Source organism: Excalfactoria chinensis, chromosome Z, assembly GCF_039878825.1.
Source record: "Excalfactoria chinensis isolate bCotChi1 chromosome Z, bCotChi1.hap2, whole genome shotgun sequence".
NCBI lineage: Eukaryota > Metazoa > Chordata > Aves > Galliformes > Phasianidae > Excalfactoria > Excalfactoria chinensis.
The window spans coordinates 16,452,126-16,458,125 of record NC_092857.1 but is presented as its reverse complement, the minus strand read 5'-3'; the positions used below and the strand labels follow the sequence as shown (position 1 = coordinate 16,458,125).

General features: G+C 44.2%; 1 protein-coding gene across 1 annotated transcript in view; it reads left to right on the top strand.

Annotated features, from left to right (window-relative positions):
• Window positions 1-805: 805 nt before the first annotated feature.
• Window positions 806-6,000, top strand: part of SLC38A9 (solute carrier family 38 member 9) — a 41,103-nt gene continuing 35,908 nt past the window's right edge. Inside the window, exon 1 of the mRNA XM_072359595.1 lies at window positions 806-905. The gene's annotated coding sequence lies outside the window, so the exon portion shown is untranslated. The remainder of the gene's footprint in view (window positions 906-6,000) is intronic.

Genomic DNA, 6,000 nt, shown 5'->3' with positions numbered 1-6,000 from the left:
TATGGCAAGCTCAGGTTGTGGCAAGCGATGTTATGCTTTTTGTTCTGATAAAGGGATTTCAGAATAGATTTTGAGATTAAAAAAATGAAAATATAAAAAAGGCTTTGTGTGTGTGTGTGTGTGTGTGTGTATTTTCGACTCCTCTTTCAGCCAACATAAATACATTACCTACAGTTTTCCAAAGGGCACGTATAGAGCTGCAATCAGATATTCATCTCAAAGGAAAAAAAAAGGTCATGTTTCTTTACCAGACTTTTGTAAGAGCTCTCTTACTAGAGAAAAACATTCCCAACGTCACAGCCACACCTCGCTCATACCACACCTTCTTGGCAGCACGCACATCTGTGCACGACCTTTTTCAAGGATGGAGCGCAGGAAGAGCAAAATTTCATCAGAAATCTCAGGCAACACCTTGAGAACTGCAGCCTCCGCCATGGAGCCAGACTGACGCCTGGGTTTCACAAAAACAAGGTAAAACATCCCACCTGTTTTGCCTTTTTATTGTCCTCTGTTTTGTTTCTGTTTGTTAGATAAATATATATATTTATACGTTTTGTTGCTGGTGTTCATTAACTGTACTGTATATTATATATGTGGCCCGAGACAATTCGTCTGCACTGCATGCAGCGCAGGCAGGCCGCAAGCCTGCTCTCCAGCCTGTGCGCTGACAATGCTGCAGCTTCGCACCGCTGTAAAAGCTCCGTCAACACGCGCGGCTTCGCGTGGTAGCACAAGTTGCAAAGCGGAGTGACAGGGCGAAAGGAGCGACGCGGCGCCTCCCCGCCCTCAGCAGCCCCGGCCGGCAGCGTGAGGCGGCGCCGCGCGGCTCGCTGGGAAGCGTAGTCCGGGGCTCGGCGCTCGGGGTCGCTTCCTGTTGTCGGCGCGGAGCGCTGCCGGAGCCGCAGGTAGGAGGCCGCGCCGGCACGGGGCTCCCGGCGGCAGCGCAGCGGAGCAGCCCGCGTGGAGGGATCGGGGTGCCGCCACCTCGCCTCACCGGCGGCGTGGCTTTGAGCGCGGCCGGGGGAGCGGCGTGCCACACGGGCCGTTTCGCTCCTCCGGCCGGGGCGGACCGAGCCGCGCCCTGCGTGCTGCCGGCCGAGGGGGCGCCGCGCGGAGGGGGGAGGCCGGCGCGGTGTGACTGCCCGGCCCCGCCGGCTGCCGGCCTGAAGCCGCGCGCGGGGGAGCCGAGCGGAACGGAGCGCCGTGCGGGGCGGTGCGCTGCGGGACCGGCAGGTTGCGAGTCGAGGAGAAGCTTGGCTCCGTTCTGACAGCCCGCTGACCTGTTCCCTGTAACTGCGGTGGTGAAAACGGAGTCATTAAGATGTTAAACTTCTTCACGTTCTGATGGTTGTAACTATTTCTTTAGAAGCTGTACAGATGCATAAGTCTCAATCATAGGCTCATTATCTGCTGAAGATAAGTTCGTTTAATTTCATCTACACATTACTTAGACACCATCCGTCAGTAGCCATGTGCTCACTGATTCAGCCTGAGGTGCTCAGGAGGTTGCTCCAAAAGTACTGCCTCCTATTTATTTCTTTGGAAACTACAACAGATACAAAAAGCACAATAATACTATTTGATAGAGGAAGTTCCCAGCTACAAAATGCACTTTTTCAACATAGTCAGCACGTGTAGCTGTGCATTTTTGCCAATGATGAACAAGAGCCTGCATGCCACATGCTTAATCATGTCAATGGAGGTCCCCCACTGTCACCACTGCTGAAACACAGCACCCACCTCCTCACTGTGCTCACATCCACTGCTTGGGCTCCAGAAACATGCAGCAAGTGTCAGTGAATGTCAGTGAGTGCCATTACTTTTTTTCCAAATGGAGGAATTCAGTGCCACATCTTTGCTTCATACGCACTTCCATGTCAGACAGCGTTCTGTCAGGCTGTCTATCTGCTGCCATCTGTCACTCAGCAACAAAATATAAGGGGGTACTGGTGGGAAGGTTCCTCCTGTGCTGTCATACCACCAACACCTGCCTCTGATGTTGTGGGCCAAGATCATAAAATAGGAGGCATTGCTTTTACAACAGCCCATGTAGAAGCAGCTTGTATCTGCAAGCAGTGTTACCAAAGCAGACGTTATCTTAACGCTGTTTATATGTATTAATTATTTTCATTCATTGCCGTCCTGTGAGAATATGGACAAGCTGATTTGTGGCAAGTTGTCCCTGTTTTAAGGAGCTCTGAATGCCTGCCACTACTTTTACTTTTTCAGTACCTTCTAACCTAGGGCTCATTACCCCCAAAAAAGGAACCTGGAAGCTCTTCTGTTCTGCTTTGAAGTTCCCCTTTTTCATGGTATAGCCTGCTTATTTCTCCCAGTTTCTGTGTGGATAGCCTGCAGTATACTTGAGATTTATGCCTTGCCTTTTATTGATCCATTCATCATTCAGAATTTAGGAGATGGCCACCTCACAGCAAGTAGCACTTCTGAAACCATTTTTCTCGTTTAAACTGAGTACTCGCCTTAGTGGAATGCAGTACTTAAGCTATGAATGTGATGTGGAGTTATTCTTTATATAAGAACAGACTGTGTCCACAGGTTTGCTTGCGACATTTTCATTGGAGAAATTTAGTTGACTGGGAGATGTACTTAGAAGAACCGCAACAAATATGAAAACATAGGGAACTACTATTGTACATAAGCTTAACAACAGTCCTTGGTGCAGCTTTTGTCTGCAAAACTGTAGTTGTGATAAGGCAAGTTAAAGAGGAACAAGTTAAAGTTGATTTAAGTTGTTCGATCATTTACTGTAACATGCATGACTTCACAATTAAGAGTTAAGGCCTTGCATGTGGTGGCTTGTCAATTGAGTCTCCCCCTGCACTAAGAAATTATTGCAGAATCACTGCTAGCATAGCACATCAGTTTTGCTTTTGGTAACATGGAGCTGTTGTGTAAATAGAACTACATGTTCTGTTTTCTCTGCACCATTTCCAACTGCACAGACATTGAATGACACACTGGAGGCTGTGGTAGCGGTTCTTCTCCCTGCCTTCTTTCCCCCACTCTCCCAGGAGAAGAAGAGTTCCTACAAACAAGTTAAGCATAGTCTGAGCTTGTGGGATAACCAGGATAACTGACTAACAACGCTGTCCTGTGCCGGCTGTGGTGTAAACTTTTTTGGTAACCCCTTTCCGTGGCCTAGGCAGAACGTCTGTACTGATCTGTCTAGTGGGTGTTTCATTTTAAGGTGCTGACACATGTACCCGTAGCAGAGTGCTGGCGTAGATTCACAGTACAGGCAAATTGTACGGTGTGTTTATCCTCCAGTGCAAAGAGCAGATCACAGCACCACCAGGCTAGAATGAGAGCTCTCAGTATGGTGGTTCCTGGTTTTCACTTTATGAAACTTCTCATGCTTTGTTACTGGGAGAGAAGAAGAACCTGGGAGGTAGAGAAAGCATAAATTTGCAGGAGCAAACCATTAATGAAAGTTCACCTCTGTTTTGAATACCACATGGAAGTCATCTGAGCGTAGCCTGGAGTGGGACTGGGAAAAGCACCTTGTCTACCTGTTGGTATTTCACAGTTTCTTTACCAGCAGCAGAAAAACTTGGATTAGGAAATCCTCATTTGCTTGTGTTGGTAGCATGACTGTTGTGATTAAATGATTTGAAGATCACGTACAGAATTTTGTCTGTCACAAGTGTTTTTTAAAGATAAACCTCCGAAACTAGGTGAGCGTAGGTCAGATTCCTAGTATAAAAACTCAAGGTAGCTACAGCACTAGCAAAGTAAGTAGGAAGGAAGTAGTTGATGTAGTGGAAATTGCCTGGCAATAAGTCTGGATATCACAGCCAGCTTAGTACCGTGTATAAAAATGTCTAATGGCAATGCAGTCCGGGCGAGGAGTAGGCATTAGATAAAAAGATAGTTAATCAGGTTAATTATTCTATGTTTTGTTCTTTTGCCCGCAGTTATCTTTTAAGCTGCATTGGTTCTGGCTACAGTTTTCATATCATACGGTTTTGATATCATAAAGTTTTGATATCTGCATAAAGTAGTTAATTTGCTGGTTATGAGTCTCTCTTATCTGCTCTGGACAATAAGCACTTACAAGCTAGTCTTTTGAAAAGGGCTTATTTTTAAATAGGCCCATAAGAGACAAATAAACAGTGCTGTAGCCCCAAACTATGCTTTCAAGCCTAATTTAGTGCATGCTATGTCTTGGAAGATTGTTTTTCTTTATGGGATATTTTAAATGTTCTGGGTTCTTTGTAGCTGCAGTGCAGAGAAAGTCATACTGGTGATCATTGTTTTCTGCAGTTTTCAGATTGAATTACAAAACACGAATACATTATTTACAAGAGGTTTTAAGGAAGTGACATATTAAGTGATACTTAATTCACACCTTAATCAGACTCCATTTTGGCTAAATCCTGCGCATGATTTAAACTCAAACAAAAGAGGTTGCAAAATGCAGGAGGGAGGTATCTCAGTTCCTGAGATAAGGGTGTACCTGTTTGGGAAAATTATGCGGGATGTTAAGGTGAAAAATACAACAGAACAGAATAAAAAGGAACAGTTAATACTGGATTGTAAGTCTTCCACTTGAGACTTCTGGTGAAGCTTTACACAGAAAGAAGGAAGCTGCAAGATTTAGAGATTACCATTAAAAGCAACAAAAATAAAGCCGTAAAGACTATTTTCTCAAGGTGCAATCAGCGAAGTACAGAAGGGCTTGTGAGTGAGAGAGGAACAGGTGGACAGTCGTAGCAGTAGGAGAAGTCTCTGATCCCATGGTTTTCTTTCAGAAGCATTGAGCTGCTAGAGGAAGTGCACTGAGATAAGTTAAACGGGAGGTATGCAGGTCATAAAGGTAATCAGTAGGGAGAAAAGAGGTGGCGTAGAGCTGTAGAAAATTACATGAGAGAAATCAGTAGAAGAGAAATAATCAAGACGGAAGCTATAAATGGGATTTGGAAAGAAATAGGGTGTCACCTGAAAGGAAATTGAAATATTGCTGTCAATTAAGGAATCTCTTTGTAAATAGTGGATGTTAAAGGCAAGTTGGAAAGCAGTTTTGACAGTGTTTAGGAGTGGCAGAAAACAGAGAGGAAATGAGCAGGATTGTGAGAGGTGAGAGTCACGAGAAGGCTGTAAAGCAAAAAATAAAAGGAGTATTCAAGACATCCCAGCTGAGGCCAAAGAACTAGCAGTAATGATCAGAAAGGAAGGACTTTGGAGTAAAGGAGAGTATGACAGCAAAAATGAAGGATAAGATAAAGGTAGTGCTATCAAGGACTGCAAACAAGGCTTGTACAGTTGTCTTATATCTGATCACTTTTTGTGATCTGTTACAGAGCCAAGGTGAACAACATAAAATCATGCCTTTAAACTTAAAAGACTTAATTCAAATCTTTTATATCGTGAGTTACAGTGTCATGGATACTGAAGGCATGAGGGAACTGGAAGCCTTATGAGATGAAATTGCATAATTTGTACAGCTTAGCACAAGCATGCATGTGTGTCCAGGTAGACAGCAGGCCTCGAGCTCAAAACTGATTCAGATTTAGAACACCTCATTCTGTCATTCCATTGCGTGCCATCCTTTTTGATCTTTTGGTATCTCTAGTTCCCATTTATCTTCCCATCAGCCTGTCTACCATACAAAATATCAGGAAACAATTGCACTGGAAAAGCTGATACCTCTACCATTTTTGTTTGAAAAATATGTTCTGGTTGATAAATTCTTCAGCAGGTAGCAGGAGTGAGAGCAGTGAAGCCATTAGGTTTGTTCATCTGCACATGAGACTGCAGCAAGTCCCTTGTAAGGACTGATTCATTTGAAGAAAATATAATTCCATTTGCTTAAAAAGCAATCTGCTTTCTGTTTTTTAGCTTGTTGCGCTCTGAACGTATACAATACATTATCATTAATGCATTATTAAGCATTGAACTTGTTGCTGTCTTTAATTCAGAGAACCTGGGCATGATACACCGTTATAATTTAATCTTTATTCTCACTCTGGGAAATACACC